Source organism: Camelus bactrianus, chromosome 30, assembly GCF_048773025.1.
Source record: "Camelus bactrianus isolate YW-2024 breed Bactrian camel chromosome 30, ASM4877302v1, whole genome shotgun sequence".
Taxonomy (NCBI): Eukaryota; Metazoa; Chordata; class Mammalia; order Artiodactyla; family Camelidae; genus Camelus; species Camelus bactrianus.
In genome coordinates, this window is record NC_133568.1 from 9,889,426 (window position 1) to 9,914,137 (window position 24,712).

Consider the following 24,712-nt stretch of genomic DNA (forward strand, 5'->3'; position numbering starts at 1 on the left):
TCTGGCCCCTTGCTCAATCTAAATGCAACTGAGCCCTAAATGACCTAGTAAATGTGCTGACAGACTCCCCAGCACACCAAGCCATCGGAGAGCAGCTGGTTTCCTCCCTCCGTGTGACTGACACCCCTGGCCGCGGAAGGTCCAGGTAACCACCACCAGCTGCTTGTCTGGGGGTTATGTGTCTAATACCAGGAGATCCTCCTCAAATAGGAAACTTGCCAACATGTAGCTTCTATTTTGAAAAAAAAAAAAGAAAAAAGAAAAAAACCAGTCAAGAGGTGAGCTTTAAAAAGACAGCCTTTCAAAAACAACTTTACAAAAAGGCTCCTGACAGTCATGACTTCTGACATTGACACTGAAGAAGAACACCCTCAAATCCACCACCGAGTAGTAGGAGAGCAAAAGACACAACAGGGGATGGTCCCCACAGTTATTATCATCTCATCATCAAGAAGATGTGTATGAACAGTAAAGGCACAACACTCTGCAGCCGAGTAGGTGCTCAGTGCATACTGGCTGGAAGGGCTGGCTAACCTAGTCTTCGTGGAAAAGTAGACAGGGCTTGAAAGAAAGAGTTATCCACACTAACTATTTTACAACTGAGAATGGTTATCCAAACAGGAAAATGGAATAGGACGACCTAAGCAGGCAGAGCCTTGCATGCAAGGAGAGCAGTGTCCCGGCAGAGGATGAAGGCAGACGCGGCCAGGGCTGCACGGCATTTACATCCCACACATCAGTCTTCCTCCCTCCATCAGGGCAAAACCCCTTACAAGGGGACGTGTGGAGAAGGGATGCCAATCTTTCAAAAGGAGAGGTCATGATTCATAGCACCATTGTTTGATTTTCTATTTTATCAGAATAAATGATTAAATTGATAGAGAAGAGAGGCAGGAAAGGCAACCTTAAGACAGGGACGACCTGGTGGTATGTATATCCAAGGGAAGAAGAAAATGACGGGGTCCTAGTGGGTCACAGACCAGCCCAACACTTCCAAAGGTCAGGAAAGCACATTTCCAGAAAGAGAAATGAGAGGTCCAGTCTGGCGCCATCAGGAAGGCCAAGATTCATAGGAAAATAACAAAGACATCATTAACAATCAAGGGCTCTGGCAAAGAGGAAGGAATCTCGGTTTACTGGGCTGACAGAAGAGAAAGTTGCCGGGACGCAGGAGATTCTGACCCAGTAGCTCTCAGTCTCAGCACAGACAGAGTCACACCACTCGGATTGAATCCAGCCTGAACAACTCCCTTGCTCTGTAGTCTTGGGCAATTTCTTCACCTTTCAGAGCCTTGACTCCTTTATCCATAGAACAGGGATGTTAATAGCTGCCTTGACAAGTTGGACAAATTGATAAAAATATAGATAAAGTTATCATATGACCAAGCAATTCCACAGGTATGGTATATATATATATATATATGAGAAATTAGAACACTTATCCACATAAAAACCTGTACATCAATGTTCTTAAGAGTCCACAAGTGAAGACCACCTCAATGTCCATCAACTGATGATCAAATAACAAAAATGCAGTAGATCCATACAGTGGAATATTACTTAGCAAGAAAAAGGAACGGAGTACTGATACATGGCACAACGTGGATGGACCCTGAAAACATCATGCGAAGTGAATGAAGCCAATCACAAAGGACCATGGATTGTGCAATTCTATCCTTGTGAAATATCCAGAAATGGCAAATCTATAGAGACAGAAGGTAGATTAGTAGTTGCCAGGGGCCGTAGGGGGAAGCGGGGAGTGACTGCTAATTGGTATGAGGTGTTTTTTTAAGGTGATGAATATGTACTAAAAATGATTATGGGTGATGGTTGCACAACTCTGTGAATATACTAAAAACTTTGAATTGTACAATTTTAAAGGGTAAATCGCATGGTATGTGAATTATATACATATAAAATCCAGCCAGTGCCTGGCATATCACAGGCACATAGAAGGTACCTGGTAACTATTAGTTGTAATAGAAGATTCTTTCTCCTTCTTCCATTTATTTGTTTTAAGGATGCAAGAGAGGCAAGCAGCATGGGGACCTCAGTGCCCTCACAGGTCCATCTTCCAACAGGAGGCAAGTTTCAGGTCTCCCTAGGTGGTCCATTCCCCAGGTGGAAGTGAAGGGTAAAAGAACAGGGGGTCGCCCAGTAGGGTGTGGGTATAATGTACAATGTTAGGGCCACTGCAGTGCCTCCCAGGTCCCGGGCAGGCAAGCCCTGCAGCCTGGGGCAGTGGGGTGTGGGGCTTATATAAGACGAGCTCACATCCAGTTGTCTTGGGATATCTCAGCCTTGATCTCTGCTAATGCCACCCTCCCAGAGTGCTTGCCGTAGCTGGCAACGCATTGATAAATGTCTCTGTGACTCTGCAGGGAAATGTGTTCCAACTGGGTGGCTCCCTCCCATAGGGCTCAACAGTGTTGAGGGTGTTTGTAAAGGCTGGATGCCCCCTTCCGCTTCATTTCTGGTCTTTCCACAGAAGACAAGACCTTCCTTCTGGCCCCCAATTCTGCTGACGTGGGAAGAGTCTGGAATAGGGTTTATAGGCAGCCTTGGTTTCTGTGCCCACTGCAAACCTTCATGTAGCAAAGTGATCGCGGGCCTGTGGGAAGGCAGAGCTGAGAGCTGTCCATCTTCATTGCCCCCACCCCAACATATGGTACCTGATACATTCTGATGGAACCTCCTTTACAGAGCCAGCAGCTGCAAGAACTCTTACGGCTTCTCAACAGAGGCACTGTTGCATCTTGGGTACAATTTGGGAGCATGGAGGGTAACACCAGGCCTTGTAGGACACTTAGGGTCGGCCCTGGCCCACTAAATACCACAGTGCCCCCCGCCCCCGCAGGACAACCCCAAACAAGCCTCCTGAACTCACTTTCCAAATGCCCCCTCAGGAGGTATTGCTCCAGGGCATCGGGAGGATCTCAGGGTTTCTTCCAGCCCTGATCAGTGGCGTGCTAGGAAAGCTTTAACAACTGGCTCTCCAGAGCAAAGGAGGGGTATGGAGGAGCCCTAGTGTGTATACTATGCTGATTTCCACGGTGTAAATACTCCCACCACTGTCGATTTCAAGGATGGTTGTGTTGAACAACTGGTTACAAAATTTGACAATGGGATCTGGCCCCAGCATACCTGACGACCGCGTTATCCTGCACAGCTCTGGTAACTGGTAACTATTAGTTGTAATAGAAGATCCAGCTCTAGTGCTAACTTAAAAGATGAAACACCCTAAGTGTCCATCAACAGATGAATGGATGAAGATGTGGTGTTTGTGTATATATATATATATATATATGAATATTACTCAGCCATAAAAAAAAGAATGAAATAATGCTATTTGCAGCAACATGGATGGACCTAGAGATGGTCATACCAAGTGAAGTAAGTCAGACACAGGAGGACAAATATCATATTATATCACTTATATGTGGAATTTTTTAAAAATTACATAAATGAACTTATTTACAAAAGAGAAATAGACTCACAGAGGTAGAAGACAAACTTATGGTTACTAAAGGGGGAAAGGGGATTAAGGGATAAATTGGGAATTTGGGATTAACAGATACACACTACTATACATAAAATAGATAAATAGTAAGTGCCTACTGTATACCACAGAGAACTATATTCAATATCTTATAATAACCTATAATAGAAAAGAATCTGACAAAGAATATATATATATGCGCATAAATGAATCACTTTGCTGTATATCTGAAACTAACACAACTAAATCAACTATACTTCAATAAAAATAAAATAATTCAAGGCAAAAAAGAAAGATGCCCTGAATTGAACTCAGTTGGAATCTTCTTTCTAGGGTCATATTTTAGAACCAAATAATAATACTAACTAATGAAAATCCTGAGAGCATCCTATGACCTGAACCAGGCTATAGAAAAATGAGAAATGTTTCACTGAACAGCAAGGCTGCTGTGTGCACGCCAGGTGGGCATGGGACCAGGCTGGGGCAGCAGGAAGCTGCCAGCTCCTCTGCTCCACCTGGCTTTGGCGGCAATCCTCGCCCCACAGCTTGAGGGACTGAATGATCCTGGCTGGCTCCTCCCTCCTCGCCTTTTCCCACCCGCTGCAGAATCCTCTCCTGCACCCAGCATCTCTCCTTCAGAAGGCACCCGATGAGTTCCTCTGCCCCCAGGTGGTACAGACCTCATGTGTGCCTCCTCCCAGGGGACCCTGCAGTTCCAAAAATAGCAACAGAAGGAAGAGGGCAATACTTAAACCAAAGAATCCCAGACTTAGACACAGGCAGACAAGGCAGCCCTGAGAGGCCAGCATGGCACAGAGAGAGCAGCTGTAATAAGAAACAAGGGGCGGAAACCCTGTTATCATGGTGTGGGGGGTGGGGAGGTCATGGAGGGGGATGAGAAGAAGATACAAGAAAAGACGCTGAAACCCTTAAAAGAGGCATGTACTGAGAACTAGTTCCCCGGGTGGGGAGGCGAGGAGGGCAGGAGGGGTTACCAAGGGCTGGAGGTTCCTGGGAGCTAATGGATTTGTTCACTCTCCTGATCATGGTGATGCTGTCATCGACAAAACGTATCAAACTGTACACTTTAAAAACACGTGGTTTATTCTGTGTCAGTTACACCTCAGTAAAGCTGCAAATGTATCCCCCAGGCAAGCTGTGGGGGTGGGTATTTGGCTCGACCCAGAGACCTATCAGCTTGGAACAAACCATCTTGGCATTAGGAAGAACCAAGGAAGAGGGATCTCAGGCAGGGTGGGGGATGGGTGGGGAGAATAGGACCTCTCTGACTACCCCCTCTCCAGACTGGAAGGATTGTGGGGGCCCAAGGAGGGACAAGGAGGGGCATGTTATGTAAGCAGAATCAGCAAGCCGTATGACTGCCCGGAATTGTCTGTTTGCAAGGATGAAGGTGATATAATTGGAATCAGAGCCTCAGCTGAACCAGGAAATGAGTGGAGATTTAAATACCAGGATGCAAAGTTTACCAAAGGAATAGGAGAGAGGGAGGGAGGAGGGCAGAGAGGTGGAGAATGTGGGGAGGGAGCTTTGGAGGGAAAGGTGGAGGAAGGGTCAGGAGAGGGAGGAGGGGAGGTTGGGAGGGAGGAAGGCCAAGGAGGAGGGGAGGAGGGTGGGGGGGGGCCCGAGGAGGAGAGGAAGGGAGGAGGGGTGGGAGAAGGGTGGAAGAGGGGGAAAGAAGGAAGAGGGAGGGGGCAGACTGAGAATCAGGGGAGAAAAGGCGCTGACACAGCAAGGCCAGGAGAAGCTTGCACAGTGAGCTCCCTGAAAAGATTCCTGGAGGTCTCCAACACCTTTCCGGCAGCCGGGAAGGAAAGGGGAGCCTGGAGATATTTCTGGAGATAAGCTCAGCTTGGGCTGATGCCAGAGGCAGGCCCAGAGTCTGGGCTGGGCAGAACCCCAGGGCGCTTGGCAGGGCCCGCAGTGCTTCTGGCCATTTGGGTGCTCCCAGGAGGCAAGTCACTCATTACACTGACATGGGAACCCTCCTGGACAGCAGCCCCTTACTCCCTGGGGGGGTTGTTTTCAAATAAGGATAGAGTCTGGGTTCATCCCTGGAGCTTAAAAGAATGAGCTTGGCTCAGGTGCTGAGATGGAGTCTCAGAGAACTCTGCAGGTACCCAGTGAAGTAAAGAGCAAGTCACCTAGAAAGCAGCTGCAGAACTGGCTGGTTGAGCTGATTTCCTTCACCCTTGTCCTCCTTTGCTCTCAAAAGGAATTCAGAGGTTCCTCAGGTTTGATTTTATGCCCAAAGAAATGTCACCTCTTCCTTCTCCTCTCAGAAGACAAAACCTTCCCCTCAGATATTTGTTAGTGCACATGAAATTCCACCATTAGAAAGTCATTCCTTTGAATACAATTGAGGCTTGGAGAGTGAAGTCATTTGCATATGGTCATAGGGGTCTGTGCTCTTTCCACCTGAGGGGAGCAGTAGGGTGCCCTGAGGGGTGAAGCACCCAGGAACAGCAGCGGCAGGCTAATATGGAGGGCTTGCAGTTTTCCCATGTCGGGGAAATCTAGAGAAGGAAAGTGGGAAATAAGAAATGGTTGAGAGGAAACTTGCAGTGCAGATTTTAGAGATTTACGTGCAAGGAGGCTATCCTGGCTGGGCAGGAAGGTTAGGTCAGAGGGAGCAGGACGAATATAGGAGGGATGCTTTCTCGGCGTGAGAACCCAGAAGAGGGGAGATTCAGGGAAGGGCAGAGCTGCACAGATCTCAAGCCTCAACCACCCTAATGAAGCCATTTTATCATTGAGGAAACTGAGGCTCAGAGAGGGGATGATTTGTCCACAGTGAGTCTGGGACAGATGGGCCAGACCACGGGTTCCCTTGCTCACTGGCCTGAGCGCTCTCTTCTCTCTACCAGGGCCAGCTGCTCACAGGGCCAGCTGCTGACAAGGGCCAGCAAGTTAAAGGAAGCCAGGGAGGAGCAGGAAAGCAAATGGGGGGTCAGCCACGGCAAATGAGGAGGTGCTCCTGAAGAGAGGCCAGAACGAGCCCCCGGACTGAGGCACTGGGGTTTGTGTGCTGTGTTTGTTGAAGTCTTATGGTGTGATCCAAACGGCGGTGGCTGGGCTTGGGCTGAGCTCTGTGGGCAGGGCCTTCCACTCCTTTTGTCCTGCTGTGTCCTGTCCCGCCTTTTCTGTTCTCAGTGGCAGTGACATTGCTCCTTGCCATGGGATCAGTGAATTATTAAAGTTGTTAAATGTCCCCGAAACTGTGTGTCAGAAAGTAGGTTGAGGGGAGCCCTGGGCGGGAGGGCGGTGAGCTGTAGCTTGACAAAGCCCTGGCAGGAGACATTTCCCAGAAGGTTCTGGAGTAGAGGGACTTCCTGGCAGAGGAGAGCTTGGAGAGGGAAGACCACACAGTCCCGAGTGTGGGGTGAGGGGAAGGGTAGCAATGGCCTTGGGGCGCTGCTGGGAACCAGGCTGGAGGTGGCTGTCACAGGCTGAATGGAGGCCCAGGGGATGAGGGGACACCAGGCCTCAGCTTCTGAGCAGAGGGACCCCAGGCAACCAGCCTGGCCCCAGCCTTAGGTTCCTAACTTTGGATACCTGGACCTTGTGCTCCTATAGGGAAGGCCCCTTCCCTTTCTGGAATTGGAAGGATCCAGAGATGACTTGAAAATGCCCATGAAGACGAGTGAAAAAGCAGATATAAAATTGTAAACCATATAACCATCACCATGTTGCAACAGACACACTCACAAACAGTGCCTGCATGGGAAGGGACTGAGGGGAACGCAGCCAAATGATGGATGAACCAGGATGTCTGAGGCAGGACGTGGGATGAGGGATGAGCCAAGGAGGAGCAGGACCAGGACTGTGGATGTATATTTTCCACATGTTCCATACTGAGCATGTGTTACTGTTATCAAGGATGCACATAAATGTTATTTATTAAAAAAGAAAAACTACTATATTTTTAAAAAAGAACAAGGGGTGACTTTTTGTGCAGAGAATGACTCAACCACACACACTTCTCTCTCTTCCCCCCAGACTCGGGAAGCTGATTTCCTTCCCATTCCCTGCGTGTTCCACGGGTCTGGCAAGCAATGGGGATGGTCCTCAGAGAAACCCGTGGGACCACTCAGCCCAAAACTGCAGGCTGGAGGGATGGCCCCATTTCACAGACTGGGAGACTGAGGCCCAGAGAGGAGAAGTGACTTAACCACAGGCCCATGGAAAGTAATGGGAGCGACCACAGGTCCTTAATTGCAGCGGGGTGATCTTTTCTAGTCTATACCTTGCTTTATTGAATTTATTATCATCACCATCACCACCACCATCATTATCATCACCCATTGCTACAGTATTCTTGTCTCACACGGATGAAAGCAATCATGTTTTTCTGTCTTTTACACACAGTCCTTGGGCCCAACGCAGTCCTACGCCACAGTGACCAGAGGGCGGGTGCCTCGCGACTTCCTTGCCCACATCTGTGCTCGCTGTCCATGCTCTGGCTGCACCATCCCCTCACCTGGCTTGAAGAGCTGAGCTCTAAAAGCCTCTCGGTTGCTGGCACCTCTTATCCAGCCTGCAGTGCATTTTTAAGAGGCACGCTCTTTAGGGAGCTAATTACCTAATTAGTGCATCCAGAGGAAGGCTTACGTTATGAGGCTGATAATAAGGCAAAACCCACGAAACAATTGTGCCAGGCGGCTCCTTGCCGTCAGGCTTGTTGTCTGCGTCAAATTATTAATTACGATTCTTAATCACTTCTTTTCCCGTCAGAACCCCTGAGATTTCATTCACTTCGTTTGGCCTTCCTCGAATACACGGTTGAGTGTCTTTCCTCCGGGGTGATGGGGGGATGGCTACGTCTAGCCTGAGAACACCTGTAGCCACCCACCCGCCTGGCCGCGGAGGCCAGGGTTTACCCGTGCCAGCGGGTCCTGTCCTGGGGAGGGTGTGCGTGGACAGGAAGGCTCAAGGAGGGGGTCCAGGATGGGTGGGTGGGTGGGGGAACTGGACGGGGCAGGGGAGCAGCACAGTACAGCTGTTGTTGGCAATCTGATGGGCCTGTCAGTAGAAGAGAAATTAAGCTCATTCCATGGCTCCACGGACAGAACTAAGATCAACGAGTACATAGTATCGAGGTTCAATTGGAGTTTCACAGAATAACCTTCTGACAATTAGAGCTGCACCGAGGATGGCGAGCACTATCCGGGGGAACCAGCCTCTGCTGGCCAGACGCGTTCCGGCAGCTCATGGCTCCCGACTTTTGAGATACAAGGATTCCTCCCTCTTCTGCACCCTCTTCCATCCTAAACCCATTGTAGGCGTCTGGGTCTGTCTGTCTCCCCCACACCCAAAGCCAAGACTGTGCCCGACTCAGGCCTGTGTCCCCAGCCCCTCTCACAGCCCTTCGGAATTTGAGTTGAAACAGAAAACAAATTCAGCTTCATCGAGTCATAAAAGTCCAACAGGGACAGGAAATGAAATATTTGGATTGGAGGAACTGTCAGCAGGGACTTAGCTTTACTTTTCTTTAAGTCTAGAATAAATGTATGCAATTATTTGTGAAATTCACAATTAATTTAAGGATTAAATAGTCAATATGGGGGAGGGTAGAGCTCAGGGGTAGAGCATATGCTTAGCCTGCATGAGGTCCTAGGTTCAATCCCTAGTACCTCTATTAAAAAATAAAAATAATAAATAAAAAAATTTAAAGTCAATATGAAACTTCTAAACTTTAGGTGGCATTTTTTCCCTTTTCTACATAGTTGGTAACCCAAGACTATTCTGAGCTTGTCATAACTTGTCCAGGGGAGGGGGGATGTGGGGGGAGGCCTGGGCGGGAGACGGCAGGAAGGGGTGCGGCAGGTGTGCTCTGTTTAACCTCAGCTGTGAAAGCTGATGAGGTGGCCTCCTTGGGGAAGGACTTCCCATGCTCACTCATTTTTAGACCAACTTTGTCAAAACAGAAGGTAGAAAATGTGTGTGTGTGAGTCTGTATAAAGAAGAAACTCAGGCATAGCCAGTCCAGAAAAAAGAGAGGAAACGCAAATACACAATTTTTGGGGTAGGCAAGCTAGCAATTTGGGGCCTAAAATTATTATGTACGTTCTCTTTGAGACTGCAATTCCACTCCTCATGATTTACCCTAATAGTTAAGTACGTGCAATGGTTTTATTACCTAATATTAATCTCGGTATTGTTATGCTGTGGATGAAATTTTAAATGTCCAACAAAAAAGGTTAAATAAAGTATGCGACTGTACATTTATACAATAAAATGACTTGCCGTCATTAAAATAGTACAGATAAGTATTTACTGACATGGAAATATGCTAGGTGGTCACACATACAGTGCTGCCAGGAAGAGCCCAATTTGTTTAATAAAATCTATGTTCACTGAAAAATATTCAGAATGGTATAAATTTGTAGTAATAACATGCAGTGGGAGGGTTGCAATAGTTTAATTTTCTTTCTCTTATCTTCCTTCCTTCCTTCCTTCCTTCCTCTTTTTCTCTCTTTCTTTCAATAATGGGCATACATTACTTTTGTAATTAAAGCATTTAAAACATGTATGCTTTTTGTAGGAAAAGAACATCATTATAGGTGCTGAGAAAAGTTTGCAAAATGTATGTGCAGAAATCTATCGTGTGTGTGTTTGTAGACACTGAGAGAAAAAAATGAGGAAAATAGTTAAGAATATCAAACAGAGGATTAACTAGCCTCCGTTTCTTATCTCTTTCTAAGTAGTGGGACTAAGAGTGTTTCCCCCCTCTTCTTGTTGTTTGCATAAAATATAAACATAAAATTCTATGTAAAATGTAAAAAGTTTTGAATTTAATGATGGTGCGATCTCTGAAATGCAAAGTGGGCCCAGTGCTTTAGGGGAGGCGAGACGGCGTGTCCACGCGGACAATTCCTGGCCTGTACACTGGGAGCAGCCAGCTTTGCACGCCCAACGCGGGAAAATCTGCCCGTACAGAACAAGTAAGCTGATAGGAAGGGGTTTCTTGAGTGATTCTTGAGAGCATCCTTCCTATGACTTGGCGTTTGCTGTGGGCGGGAGAGTGATGTCCGGGGAAAGACCCTGGACCTGCTGGCCAGTGGACTCAACTTTTTTTTTTTTTTTTAACAAAGATTTATGAAATTGATGAGTTTTTTAAAAGGTGGTATCCCAGAGCTTTAACTTGAGTTTTTTTCACTGGTTTCGAGGTTCAACATTGCCTCACATGTGAACTGGCCACTTGCCATATGCAGTTATGTGAACCATCAGTTCCTGTTTCCCCTTTTACGCTGCTGAGAGGTTGCTTTTCTGTTAAGGTTTACGGAAGCTCTTTTTTTAGGGTTAATACATTAACTTTTTTTTGCCGTATGTTTTACAAATGCATACATATGTTTTTAAACTTTATAAATAGTGTTTTTAAACTTTAAAAGTTTTTAAACTTATTAAATGTCCTCCGAGAGACCTAAAATATTTAGTCTTTGCCTAATCATTCATATTCGAGCATTTTATCTCCCTCCTCACCCCTCAAATCAGATTTTTTGAACCAGGATGTTCATTCTAGTCCTATTTATAATAAGAAAAACTGGACATTACCCAAATAAATACATACCTTTTCTGGTATGTTAATGTAAACGAATAATATGAAGCCGTTAAAATGAGATTTTCTAGGAATGATTAGGAAGTGCTCAAAGCTAAAATGCTAAGTAATAAGAGCATCATAACATCCAAAATAATTCCAATTTCAGTAAAGTTAAAAAAAATACATACGCTTTTTAAAAAGTTTGCAAAAAGATACACCAAAACATTGACAGCACTCATCGGAGTTATTTCTGAGTGATGGAGTTATTGATGCCTCAAGCTTCTTCATGCTTTTCTGATTTTCCAAATTTTCTACAATACATGGAATATTTTACATGTTTCTTAAAATAAAGGTTTACTTTTATCACGTCAGTCTTGAAATCCAGCACGCATCAGGTGCGTCGCTTGGAGGTTTGTTAAAACACAGATCGCTGGATTCCACCCCTAGAGTGTCTGACCCAGTAGATACGGGTGGGGGCCTGAGATCCTGCACGTCTAACAGATTCCCAGATGATGCAAATGCAGATGCGGATGTGGATGCTGCTGGTCCAGGGAACACACTTTGAGAACCACAGCTTTGTGCTAAAGGTTTTTTTTTTTTTTTTTCCGATTGCCTAGTTTTCCTCTAGATTGAGAAGATAAGAACACTGGCACCTGATCTTCTCAACCTTCGAAGACTGTTTTTACCAGCAGAGAAAGGAGCCCAAACGTCTCCGCAAGCCCAGCAGGCAAGCGTCCTATGCTCGCTGCCAGCCCCACATTCCTGGAAGATCTACGTTCCTAGCATTCCTTCCCTGAAACTACTGGGCACCTCCCTTTCCTTCTCATTTTCCAACCAAATAAACTTGGGGAATGAAGGCATTTCTCATGATTAGCTCCCACATTTTAAATTAACTTTCATATGTGGTTGGGGGGTCCTCTCAGCCCGACCATCGTGGGCTCGGGGCACCTTGCACAGGCCCATCTCTGGGGCCCAGAAAATGTGTGTTGGTCTGACTGGGCCCTTCCTGCATGCCGGGGATGGCTATAGGCTGGGAGGACATGGCGGAGAGCAGGATTGGCTGGGTCCTTCCCTCCTGAAGCTCACATTCTAGTGAGAAGATGTATAATATCACAAAAATGTAAACAGTGATTTCATTGATGGGCATGAACAGGCTGAAGAGAATGAAACAGAGGAATAGAATGGTAAGCGACTTGGGGGGCACTCCTTTAGTTGGGGACTCAGAGAGGGCCTCTCGAGTCTGCAGGGTGATGGTCCTAAGTGAGGTCAAAGAGGCGAGGCAAATCTCGTGGGGTCCCTTAAGCTAGTGTTTCTCCAATGGTAACCCTCTCCTGGCCCAGGGATTTTGACTCAGTTGGTTTGGGAGGAGGCCTGAGGTGCTGCATTTCCATCAAGTCCCTGGGTTCCAAGCTGCTGGTCCAGAGACCACCCCTCGGAGGAGCAAGGCCTTAGGCCACAGTAAGGAGTTTGGAATTCAACCTAATTACAGTGGGAGACCACTGAGAGTTTAAAGCTGCAGAGTGACAGATCCTATTTAAGTTTTCAAAAGATGATTCTGGGGGATAGAATGTGTGGGAGGGCTTAAAAGCAGAAGCAGGGAGGCAGGAGTTTGGGTGGGAGCTGAGGACACTGGACCACTGGAGGTGGCAGTGGAGATACAGAGAAGTGGTTGGGTCCAGGATGTGTGATGGAACCAGGGCTGGCAGGACAGGCAGGGGAGGCAGGGGATGGGGGGAGCAAAGGAGATTTAACCTGCCACCCAGCAGGTAGGTCTGGAAACCCCAACAAAAGGCAGGACTGTGATGACCCCCACTCTCCCATCAGCCCATCAGGGATTCACTTGGGGACTTTGGGCACCAGGCGCATACAGTCCGAGTTCCAGGCCCTCCCTGACTTGCCTGCAGAGGCTGCTGGGAAGACACACGATAAGTTTTCAAGCTTGGGTCCTGGAGCACCAGCTCGGAAAGGAAGGGGCACAGCTGCAGGTAGTGGACGGGCTCTGGGAGGTTCTGGGAGGGGAAGTGGGCACCTCAGGAGTCTGCCAGGATTCTCAGCTGGCATGAGCCCCCCAGAACTGCCCCTGATCCTGGGGCTCTTCATGGGGAGGGAAGCCACATCCCTGCCCACTGCCATACCTCCCATAGAGCCATGTCTAAGAACACTGTCCTTCCCTGTCTTCTGCTCCAGGTAAGAAGAGAGCAATCCTTGGAGACAGAGATCCAGACCGTCAGCCAGACCAGGGTCCAGGAATGATAGCTGGGGGAGAAGGAGAAGGTGGACCATCCAGCTGGTGGCAAAATCATAACGTAAGCAACCCTCAGGCCCTCATGTGTTTGTATCTTCGCAGTCAGCCAGTGTCCTGCCACTGTCACCACAGCCTTCCCCTCCTCAGCACAGGCCAGCTGTTCTGCGTGTGTGTTGTGAACCTTCTACTGCCTTCTACAACACTCCATCCCTCCTTTTTCTTCTTTTCAGGTTAGCTTAATGCTTGTTTCAAAATATATGTATTTATTGTATTATACATTAAGGGATGATATGAAAAATGCACACACTTGACACCCCTGCCCCATGCTCGTGCTTCAATACACCTGTTTCTGTTTCTTCGTTCTCTCTGGGCCACAAGCTATGCGTTCCCGTTTTATACAAATGGGATTCTGGACTTAGCTGTGCGTGGAACTGATGAGCAGTAATTCGCATGGATGTTTTGGGTTGAATGACAGAGCTTGGCCAGCAGGGCTGGGGACAGGCAGGAGAAATAGCAGGATGGATGCTGTGAACCCCCACCTGGCCTGGAAGTCAGGTCTGAGTCCGTGAAATTAGGGCTTAGAGGAGAGCCCGAGGACTGTGGGGCCCTGGTGCCAAGGGGATGCAGAGAGTGGCAGAGGGCAGTGCCGCACTTGATGGCTGGCTCCGGTGTCCTGAGGGCCTTGGTGGCCCCAGGGAGGTGGTGCTCTCACTGCACAGCAGCAGAGAGGCTAGAGATGAAAGCCTGAGCTGACCTGTGCTGGGGGCCCGTGCACAACACCAGCCCTGGTGACTTGCAGCAGTGACGGGAGATGCTCATTAAATCCATGAATGAGTGAGTGAGTGAACAGATGAGATAGGAGCAGCTTATGTAACTCACACAGTCTTAGCCCCACCCCCAAGAAGGTTAGACTGCAGAAGGAAGAGGTGTGCCTTCATGGCCCCGGGGGGAAACTGACCCTGGGGCTCTGCCCAGAGGAGCTGACACCCTGAGCTGTAGCATTGCCCTCCTGGCAGCTGTGGCCAGGGTGATCGGCAAGGCCTCCAGCAAACCTCTAACTGTACTTCACTGTGGATGGCTATCACCTGTCTCGTGCTTCGCTCCACGCTGGGGGCTGTGGGGGAAAGAGAGCCGTATAGGATATACTTCCCATCTATGTGGAGTTCACAAACTGAGAAAGATGAACCATATACAGGCTGCGGAGGGCACAGACTTAAGCCACCTGGGTCCCCCTTTAAGAAGAACTAGCATCCCCAGCTGCTGGGAGTGTGATTAGGGGTCAGCCTTCAGCCCAGGACCGCCCCGTCAGGACGGCCTGGGCTGCAGAGCCACCTGACCTAAAGGCCTGCCCATCTGTCCAGGGACACACACATTCCATGACTGCCTGGGGTCCCAAGAGCCCTATAAAGGCACAGGACAAACCTGAGGAGGCCATGTGAGCTCAGAGGACCCCGAGGGGTTGCTGAAGCTGACAGGCTGCATCAGCTCCCTCCCTCCTGCTCCTCCCGCAGCCCCCCCAACCCCAGCCTCCTGCAGGGGTGGATCCCCAGGGTGCTCCTGACTAACATCCTCAAGCTAAACTCTGCTTCCTAGTTGGCTGCCCAAAGCATCCTCACCTTGGAGAAACAGGGACTCTAATACTGAATATAATTCATAGAAGAACATTGAGGGTTAATTCTGTAGTTCAGCTTCCCAGCACCGGAAGAACGGTGGATATAGAAATACATCCTTACAATGTCAAATGTCATTTTCCTTAGGAATTATTATGTGTTTTTATTAATTAACTTGTTAAACACAAACATATATACTACAGTCTTGTTTATTACTATGAAGAGGTGTTTCTCTTGTATTTTACGCATGGTGCTGGGCTCTGGGGTCCTTGATGGACAGGAGGTGATGTAGCCTGGGGACACTGAGATGGTTTCTTTCCAGTAGGGCTCAGCCAGCCAGGAAGAATGCCAATTAAGGCAAAGCTGTCTGTGAGGAGTCATTTTAGTTGTAATGTTAACCTTGTGACCTGGGGATCACAGGCCGGATTCTAGCTCCCTGACTCTTCAGGCAAACGGGGCCCTTTTAATTGGCATCCGTTCCTTTGGGGCGTGGTGACCTCTAGCTAGTAACATTGAACTTTGCAGGGCTGATGAAAGCCAATGAAGAGCCCAGCAAAGCCTGCAGTCTGTCTGCCTGTCTGAGACCCTCGGGCGGGACCGGGATGGGAGGAAGTGGGAACGGGCCCCCCCATGCGGACGTGTCAGGAGACACCGGGTGGCATACACCTCATCAGAAGCCGGTAGCACATGCTGGGATTGAATCTGCATACAGTCTCCTGAGCCAAACAAAATGCAACCAACCACCTGGAAGAACCAAGGTGTTTTGCTGTTAATTACCTTTTTCAGATGCTTTCACTATTAACGTATTACTTATCTTATTATTGACTGCATGAATCATTACCACAGAGAGCCTGCTGGGGTGGGGGGTGGGAGAGAGTCTGTACGCCCACCCTGCAGTCCTGGCCCACAGGACCAGCTACCAGGAGTCCTGACTGTGAGGACCACAAGGGTCTTGGGGGCAGAGTGATGCAGGGCTTTGAGGGGTGGTGGCTGGCTAGGCTCAGGACCTTGGGATCAAAGCCCGGGAGCTCACCCTCACTGGCTGACACATTGGGAATCCTCATGGGGTACTGCTTGGCATTTTTAGCTTGGAGCCTGTCAAGTGCTGTCTGAGCCAGCTCTGGGGGAGCTCGACTTCTTCAAGGAGCAGGGGTGAGTGAGAAAACGGAAAAGCGAAGTTTTAGAAAATGGGCGTGAAGTGTTCGAACATTAGTTGGGGAGACGTCTCCTTGCTGTCACCCCCTCTCCCAGCCCCACTGCTTCAGGAGCAGCGGCACTGGCCAATAAGGATGACCAGGAGGAAAGCCAGGCCCAGGTTAAGGCAGGCGTGTGGTGCTGATGTAAGCCCTCAGCTTTCCACAGTGGTGGCAGGAAAAATACCATGGTCATGACCTGGGCGCAGGAGCCACTGGAGAAACAAGAGGCTCTTGGTAGGGGTGGGGGTGTCGGGGCCCAGAAATCTGCTGAATGGAAGTGCTGAGTTGAAAACTATTTTCAAAATTATGGCTACTACATGCTAGACACAGTGCACAATTTGTCTTTTTAATTCTTTCATCAGCCCTGATCTTCCCATTGTACAGACGAGTAACCTGAAGCTCAGAGGTTCCACAAAGCCCACAGTGACCTGGCAGGAAAGTGGATGAGCTGAGACTGGAGCTCAGGTCTCCCTAAGTCTCACCCAGCAGGTGCCTCTGGCTGTGGAAGCCGTGGGACGGACCCTGCTCCTGAGTGGGACTCTGGACTAGACAGCGTCCCAAGGAGCAAGTTTCCCAGGCCTGAGTGGTGTGTCTTCTCTGGGCTGCCTTCCAGACATCCATTCTTGTCCCACTGGGCTGCTGACTGATGGCCCCCTTGCTGGGGAGCCCCCTTGATCATAGGGACACGGACAGCCCTCTGTGCCATGGACACCACTGCTCAAAGCAACTTGTTTCTGGACTTTTCTATCCTGGTACTCAGATCACAGCAAGCTGGGGAAGCAAAATGGAGGATGCTGGCTGTACTGACCCAAGGGCTGCAAGATGCCGTCAAGCCATTTGGCCAGAGTGTGGTCTTGGGTGTAGGCAGACACATATTCTGGCTCCTCCATCTGCCAGGAAGGACTTTTGCACAGGAGGTCCTTCTGACAGCCTAACCTTGTCTGCCTGGCCCCTCGTTAGGTGGCCCCAGTGGTCTAGGCCATCCAGGGCATTGACCCTGCCAGGCAGCCCCGGGAGACACCATCCAGCAGATGTCCCTCTGGAGTGGCATCACCACACTGCCGTAGCCAGTGATGCATTCTAAGAATGCGTGACACGGAGAACCTTTTCCCTGGTGTGCTTCGGGCAAGTGATCCCAGAAGGGCCTGCCAAGAGCAGGGCAACGGGTGTGCCAGCGCAGGGCCACTGGGAGAGCAATGTGTACTCTGGGAAGCTGTGCAAACGTGGCCGAGCCATTCTTTGGTGATAACGTCACTTTTATAACATTTGATCTCTTCAAAGGATCCTGTTTGAAAAGTTTCCACACTAATGTTGTCTATCTCCTTTATTACCCTTCATGCCGATCGCCCCCTCCATTATTACCTGCTCTGGCTGGATACTTGGTAATAATTATTTTGAACCTGCCATATGGTAATTCTTCACTCCCATTAGTAAACTGACTTAGTCTAAGAGCAGGCCAGGATTTTGTCAGAGACAGGTCTTACCAAATACATCACAATAACTATGTCTTTAAACTACTCCCCAACACCTTGGGCCGTGAAGACAGCCCTGGTGTGCTGCCCCTTCTGTCCCCATCACAGCGGGGCTCAGAGCCCAGCCCTGCCCAGCGTGACTCTTTAACTGAGTCTCCTAAAACCGATGGGGGATTCACACCTCCACTGCTTTCCACAGGGTGCTGCTCAGCTTATTTCTAAAATTTCAGACAGTTCCAGCCCCCTAGGGAGATCCTGGCCAAATGGATGTCCCCATCCAGCTTCGTGTCACCTGGGGGTGGGGTGGGGGGACACCTGCTTGGAACAGGACATCCTGCTGCATCAGAATTTGTCCTGTCCAGATGGTGAAGGCTGGGCACTGAGGGGTGCTCCCATTCAATTCTCACAGCATCCCTGGGAGGTTTCGCCCCCATTTTACAACTGGGGAAACCACAGCACAGAGAGGTTATGTAACTAGCCCAATGCTGCAGAGCCTGGAAATGAGAGCCAGGACTTGAACCCTGACTGCAGAGCCTATGAGCTGAGTCCCAGCCCAGAGCTACTCCGTGAAGCCACCCCTGACCCCCCTGCCCCTCATTCCCTGCTCGGACTCTGAACAGCACCATCTTTCCGGACCAATCCACTGCATCCATCACTCGATTTGACAGACTCGTGCTTCACTTTCAAGTTCTGGTCTTAACTGGGTGAACAGATGACAATCTTGATGGGGGGCAGGGGCCAGAAAGCTGCGTCTGTGTCCTCTCCGGGGTCAGCGCGGGGCCTGGCACACAGCAGGGGTTGCATCTGTCCTTGCTGAAGAGGCATCACTTGCAATGGCTCCCCTGACTGCGGGGAAGGCCCTGTGGGCCAGCGTTTCTCTTCCCTGGCCCCCCACCCAGGAGGCTCACTTGGCCTGGCCTTTCATCCCAGCATAGGCCCAGGGTTGGCTGACGCTCAGCGCCTCTCCTCTGCCTGGGTCTGCAAAGAGTTCACCACCATGTTATTGGAAAGGCTTCCAAGAACTGGAGGCCAGGTTCACTCAGAGGGTGCGCTGCGGGAGGAAGGGAGGAGGGCGGGGAGGGAGGGTGCAGGGAGGAGCCCCTCAGCAGGGAGCTGGGCGAGAGAAGGCAGGGAGGAGGGGGCGGTGGAGTCGAGACCCCACAGCTGGGTGTGCACCAGGCCCACCGAGGGGCCCACCGCCCCAGGCCCCCGTCCTCAGGGCCACCCCTCCAGCTCCAGCTCTGTGTTCACTCCATTTGTTCCCCGACCTTCCTGGGGCCAGTCACACCCAGTGTTACCTTGAAGAAACCCACTGGCCTACAGAGAAGGAAACCGTGCTCACCAGCCCAAACATTCACCTGCGAACTGTTTAGTCCAGCTTGTCCTTTGAAGCCCCTGGTTCTCCCTGCCGGGCACCCCAACTGACAGTCCTCCCCAAAGTGCCCTCATTCTGGTCTTTCACCCTCTTCTCGCTGATTCCCCCACCACCCCGGGGCCATTTCTGTGCCTGGGCCGCACAAGCTGGTACGGATGTCACTTGATTAAAGCGATGCTGGGAGGTCCCCATCCCGCATACACTGCCCCTGCCCTCTGCCTAGAGTTACTTTGCTTTATCCTCACGCCTGAAGTCCTACCATCAGAAACAGCCCGCGTCTGCTTTCAAAGTCAGACACCCCACGAAGTGGGAAACGTGGTAGCCGGTCTTCCACCCGTTCGTGTGAATTAGCGTTAAGGCCTGGCTTCCTCCGAATGACTGGGTTGGATCCTCAGAAAGAAGGATGGAGTGGGAGTTCGGAAGGGGTGCTAAGAGGTTGGGTGGGTGGGGTGATTCTGGAACAAGGAATGATTCCTGGATGGGTAGGCTCAGGGGGATGGAGGAATTTGAGCAGCAACAGAATAGTACGAGAGTACCAGGAAAAAAAAGTCATGCTGCCCTGCACAACTACTGCTGAAACGGAGCGAGGAAAACCAGGGGTTGAACACACACTCAGGGGGCCTTCATAACTTCCCAGTGTCTCCGTCACCTGGTTAGAACCCCAAGCTTAGGCGGTCCGTACTCAGAGTGGAATGTTCACCAAGGACACACACACAGAATGAAGGAAGATACAGCAGTGCCCAGGAAACTGCCTCAAACATGTTCCCTTCCAAGCTGCCAACCGGGGAGGCCTCACAGATCAGTTGGAGGCAGAGCGAGCCCGTTTCCTTTTATTGAAACTTCTACCCTTCTAGAATTTCTCCTTCTCTGCAGGTCCAGGCCACAGAGACATTAATCCCTATTCAAATGAACCTTCAAGCTTCTTCCTTTATTAGAAAAAAAAAAAAATCTCTCAAAACATCCCAAAGCAGAGGCTCTAATGTCGCCCAGTATGCGTTTACCAGGAAGCGCGGGAGCAGGCTGTGAGCCTCACCTAGCCTCTCTTGTTGGGAGCAGATAATGTGACCGTCCTCCCCTCTCTACCCCGCTCCCCCTTCCCTCCGACAGCTTTAATAAACACTGATTAGTTCAGTCTTTCAAGCACAGCTGTCCTGCGAGTTGTCCAGTCAACTGGGGTCCGGGGTGGGAGCCAAGGGCTGGAGTGTAGAGCTCGGATCTCCACATAAACCAGCCCTCCCTTCCCCTCCTCCATCGGCCTCTCCTGAGCAGGTGGGAGTTGAGGAGGAGGGCACGTCTCTGGCTGAAACCAGGGATGGCAGAAGCGGTTTCTGAGCCGCCTGCTGAGGGCAGATCCCCAGTGGGGGAGGGTGGGGGAGCAGAGCTCCCAGGCAGGGTTAGAGGTGAGGCTGCCCTCCCTATGTGCTATGAATTCGGGCCTCCCCAAAACCCTCCAGCCAAATCTAGGGGCCCTGAAATGGCACCTCGGGGGATTAGTTTTGGGCTTCCTCTCTGGTTAAAACGTGCTGGCACATTATCTGAGGGCAGAAATAGAGTGTTAGTCAATTTGTCACCTATAGGAGGTGTGTGGCTAAATGGATGAATGAATGAACACATGAGTGAATGACTGACACCCTGGGCTACTGTTAGAAACGATAGTAGAAGAAGGGGAGGGAAACTCTGGGTGCATCCAGGGAGGTGAGGAGGGACGCCATCGAGGGGTTGGGAGAAGAAGGGGGTCCCAAGTCCATTTCTACCCCGTCACTGTTGTGCATGTGGCCAGCCAGGCAGCATGGGCCCCGCCCTCGCAGAACGTGACTCCATTACCAAGTAACTGCCATTTGCACAACTCCTGCTAAATCTTCCTCTGAGAAGTTGGGACAATTGTCCTCTGAGAATGGGATGCTCAGAACTGTCACAGCTGAACTTCAGAAACGATCCACTCAAGGGCGCTCTGAATTCTTTTTCAGCAGCAGAAGTCCCCTTGTACAAATACAATTTTGTGCACAAACAGACCCACCCAGAACTGTTCTTGAATCAGCTCCGTGAATCCCTTCGGAGAACATCAGTCTAACCCAACTCCTCATTTCAAGTAAGGAAACCAAAGCCCGGAGAGCTCAACCTGTGCTCTCAGACTCCATCACACCCACTCTCAGACGCCTGGTCTCCCCCTGAGCATCTACGTCAGTACCTCTGGGGTGGGGCCCTGGCACCTAATATCTTTAAAAGGTTTCAGAGTCGATGAGCACCTGTAGTCAGGTTTAGGAACGGCTGGGTTAAGCTCTAGTTTGGAGGGGAAGTCGTCTTCACTACATCAATAGCAGGGCCTGATCCCAGCTGCTTGGCAGTGATTTCCAAGATGCTGTTGGAATTAATTTCTGGTACTGAGGTTTGCTTATATTGGACTTAATGCCACAGAATGGCCACTGACCAATCGGGATTTTAACATGTTCTGGTAAAAGGGTAATTTTTCATAATCACTGGCAGTCTTTCAAATTAGGTGAGTCTCCCCTACACGACTTGGCTCATATTTTTCTCTGTTAAAAGTGTGACTCCAGTCAATCCCGTAGGTATGACAATGGGATAAAATGATCTCATCGTGGGACTGGAATACCAGTGTGACATAGACCACCCAGCCACACCCCTCGCCGTTTGGGTTGAATCAACCGCTCCTGTCAGCAGCTCAAGGCCCCAACAAGAATAGGATGAGGGGCCTTGCTTTACCCAGCTGCCACTTGGTTAAGATGCTAGCTCTCCAACAGCTTTATTTGTGCTCCCAAAGGGGTCAAGTGGAATTAAAAGGTCAGGATCACAGTCAAGTCTCCACCAAAGCCCCAAACGTTGAACAGCTTGTCCAGTGAATGTCAAATTCATTTCCCTTTAGGTCAATTTCTTCCTCTCCCAGGGCCTGGCTTTCCATCAGCAGCTGCGTCTGGACAGAGTGGGGCTGAGGCAGTGGGCCCCACTGCTGGCTCTCTGGAATATTCCTTGGAAAACAGAATGAAATCACCAACCGCTGCGTCATATCATGGGACCCTGCGCTCTCCCACAGAAACTCGCAGGGAAGACCTGGTGAGAGGTCCGGGACACGCGCAGGAAACGCCAGGCTAGGGAGGATGCTCAAGCAGCTGAAATAAATGGCTCTCCCCACAGGTATGGCAGGCAAATGTGACTGAGCTGATTCCAGAATACTACCTGGGTGCTGCTTCCCTGAGTATGTAAGCCCTTCAAAAACAGGATGGCTAAGGGGGGAGAGTGTAGCTCAAGTGGTAGAGCACATGCCTAGAATGCCTGAGGTCCTGGGTTCAATCCCCAGTACCTCCACTGAAAAATCAAATAAATAAGTAAACCTAATTACCTCACCCCTGCAAAAAAAAAAAAGGAAAGAAAAAAAATTAAAATAAAAAAAACAGGATGGCTACAATTAAAAAGGCAGATACTATCAACATTGTCAAAGATGTGGAGAAACTGGAATCCTCACGCACTGCTGGTGGGATGGAAAATGGCGCAGCCGTTGTTAAAAGCAGTCTGGCAGCTTCCCCAAAAGGTAACACATAGAGTTGCCATCTGATTCAGCGATTTTACTCCCGGGTATGTATCTAAGAGAAAGCTAACCTATGGCCACAGGAAGACTTACACACAAATGTTCAGAGTATTATTTACAAGAGCCAAACAGGGGAACAACCCAGCTGGCCATCAAGTGATGAATGGATAAATAAAATGCAATATATCCACACAGGGAACATTACTCAGCAATAAAAGAAATGAAGTACTGACGCATGCTACAGTGTGGATGAACCTTGAAAACATTATGTGAAGTGAAAGAAGTCAGTCACAGAAAGCCACGTCATCTGTCGTTCCATTGATATGAAATGTCCAGAACAGGCAAATCTATATACAGAGAGAAGGTAGATTATTGGCGACCTAATACTGGGAAGTTGGGGTGAAAAGGGAAGCGACTGCTAATGGTTACAGGGTCCTTTTCAGTGTGATGTAAAATATTCTAAAATTGATGGTGGTCATGGTGACACAGCTTTACAAATACACTAAAAATCACTGACTTGTACACTTTAAATGGGCGAATTGTTTAATGAAAAAGAATATGAAAATGAATATATGTAATACATATGCATGGCTGGGACATTGTGCTGTACACCAGAAGTTGGCACATTGTAACTGACTATACTTCAATTAAATAAATAAATCAATAAATGGCTGAATTGTATGGTATATGAGTTACATCTCAATAAAGATATTATTAAAAAAAAAAAACCTTCATCCTCTTCTACACTTCCTCAGGGATCAAAAGAAGGCAGGTAACAACAGGAATCTTGGTCACTGTCACCTCCCTTTGCCAGTAGATTCACAAAAACAAGTGGACTGACCAGTTATCTCCGGAAACAACTTAACAGAATTATCAGCCAGAATCCACAGTCCAAAAAAGCCAGAGCTCTGATTGTGTGTGTGTGCACATATGTGTATGCAGGCAAGGCAGAGTTTTCCTGAAGGCCAAGTTCAGGTCAATGATAGCATTTGGGAAGGTCACGTGGACATTTGCTTCTGGTTTGTATCTAATTTGAAAAAGCCACTCTATCATTAGGCAATTTTTCCAGCTCAGTGTCTCGGTGTTGCTCTACTCAATTCGTTCAGAGGATGAACTCACTTCTTGACCAATGAAGAACATCCCGCCCCAGTTTCCTGGCTCAGGAGGGGTGGGCTTTGGTCGTGCCAGCTTTCCCATTCTGCACCCCACGTGACCCAAGCCGGGCCACCACTGGGGAAGAGCTCTTACCCTGGGGGAAGCTTCCTTCTTACGTGCTGGATCCTGCAGGTGGAGGGGGTGCAGGGGTGATGAGGTGAGGGAAGGAGGCCCATCTGGCTGGTCCCTTTCCAAGCAAAGCCCCAATGGAGGGGCCTCCCAAAAATAACAAAAGTGAGTGAGGCAGAGGAGAGCACACATTCCTCTTTTTCTAAACACAGGCTCTAGTTGGACATAGGGAAAGTTCAATTATGCTGCAATTTTGAAAGACATCCACTGAAGATAAACTCTCCCTTCAAAGGAATTACTCATCTCATTCCATCATGGTACCTCAGGGTCTATCAGTATTCAAATTTATTAAGCAATCACATGCAGAATGCATGGTACAAACGACTCATTTCATCACTCCATTCTCCCAATTTTTTTTTTTTTTTTTGCTAAGTCATGAGAAGTTGGCAAGTTAAAAATCAAAACAAAAACTAACAAGCGCATGTGCACACAAAGATGGGGGAAAAAATCCTTCATGGATGTTACGGTGAGGCGGGCGGCTTTAGAAAGGAAAAAACACAATCTCTGACTAATATGAAGGAGGCTCCAAATTGCTCTTGGCAACAATCTCTCAACCCCAGATTCCCCTCCCTCTATTCATCTCTGTAGTTCCCAGCCAAAGGAAAATAAACTGAACAGCTCTCTCCCTGGCCCAACCTGTAGGGCTGCACGGCTGAGCAGGGTGCTGAGCAAACAGACATCCCCATGCAATTATACACCTGTGCAATGACTGTAAACATGGGGCAGCCAGGCAGGGGCTCGCCACTCCTATCAGGCTGATCATCTCAATATTAGGAGAAAAATGCCTTTATTCTGGCAGTGTGACATCTAAACGGAATGCTGTATGATCTTGTGACCTCAAATCCAAGATACTTTAAAAAAGAAGAAGAAGAAAAGAAGAGGAAAACCATTCTCCCTGGAAGAGCTGGTGTCAGTTGCGAAGAAGGAAGGCC

At 49.1% G+C, this 24,712-nt stretch overlaps 1 protein-coding gene and 1 non-coding gene across 8 annotated transcripts in view; one reads left to right on the forward strand and one right to left on the reverse strand.

The window, feature by feature from the left end:
- The window catches only part of ZBTB7C (zinc finger and BTB domain containing 7C), a 314,432-nt gene that overhangs the window by 67,071 nt on the left and 222,649 nt on the right, over nt 1–24,712 (reverse strand). The window lies entirely within an intron of this gene.
- Nucleotides 22,203–22,276, forward strand: TRNAS-AGA (transfer RNA serine (anticodon AGA)). The gene has a single exon. It is a non-coding gene; the product is annotated as a tRNA-Ser (tRNA).